Source organism: Fukomys damarensis, unplaced genomic scaffold, assembly GCF_012274545.1.
Source record: "Fukomys damarensis isolate Sample0158 unplaced genomic scaffold, DMR_v1.0_HiC HiC_scaffold_10, whole genome shotgun sequence".
Lineage (NCBI taxonomy): Eukaryota > Metazoa > Chordata > Mammalia > Rodentia > Bathyergidae > Fukomys > Fukomys damarensis.
Genome location: NW_022900922.1, coordinates 27,304,476 through 27,305,612, shown reverse-complemented (window position 1 = coordinate 27,305,612; position 1,137 = coordinate 27,304,476).

Here is a 1,137-nt window from a genome sequence, read left to right as displayed (position 1 = left end):
GGAAAACATGAAAACCACTGTCCCTTCCACAGAGTAATTTAAAAAAAAGAAAACATTATTAATATCCCCAGGGGAGTAATTAAAAAGTACTCACGAAACAAGTGGATGAAATTTCAGACTGTGAAGTTCAGACAGTTGTCAAGTTAAATCTTCTTGCACAGGGTCATTTGGAACAGTTCAGCAAACCGTAGCAATTAACCTCTGGCTTCTCCGTGGATGTCAGGTGATGATGTAACTCTGTAATGTATGGGCTTGTCTGTTGGATGCTGTTCTTGCAAGATGTATCCCGAAGAGCTCTCCAAACTGCTGGAACAAAAAGGCAGCAATCTTTTAGGCATTCTCTTTTATTTTTCTGTTGGTCCATGGACTAGGATCACTGAAAAATCATCTTGTGGTTATTTTTAAAGAAACCAATGGTGAGGTTGGAGAGAGTGCATAGCTACCACATGCACGGCTCTGGATTTGATCCCCAGCGCCACATTAAACAGTAATTAATCTGTGGTTGAGCAGCTCTGTGCTAGTAAACTAATCAGGTAACTTGAAAGAGATATGTGCTGTTGCTTTAAGTATTTTGGAACAGGTCTCAGCATATTCTGCAGATATTTATTATTTTCTAGCCCAATAATTATACATTTATACTGATTGTGCTTCTAAAACAAAAATAGATAGAGCACTCTGGAAACAAGGCCAATGGTGAAATGCTGAAGTGCTTCATCTTACGGAAGGTTAAGCATCTTATCCTTTTCCAACAGCATTCTTGTCAGATATTTCAGGGAAGTGGAGAGGTAGCTACGGAGCAGGGAATTGTACCCAACCCTGGACCAGCTGTGCCCATCTCCTGCTCCTCTGGCTTGGTGGAGCCCATCCCGCTGCACAGGGGTGGGCTGTGTGCCCACGAGTAGAGCAAGGTCCCTTAGAGGGGTTTTCCCTGCCTGCCCCTTTGAATCACATTCTTTCAGGCCTTCTGTGTATCACCAGGGGTGGTTCTAAAGTTTCAGATTTCATTTACCCTGTTTTCTGGCATGGCAGGGCTTCCTGACAAGTCCACTTGGCACTGATGAGTTGTGATTCACAAAAGACCCATGCAAAACATGATTTTTTAAATCATTTACCTTCTTTTTTTTTTTTTTTTTTGTA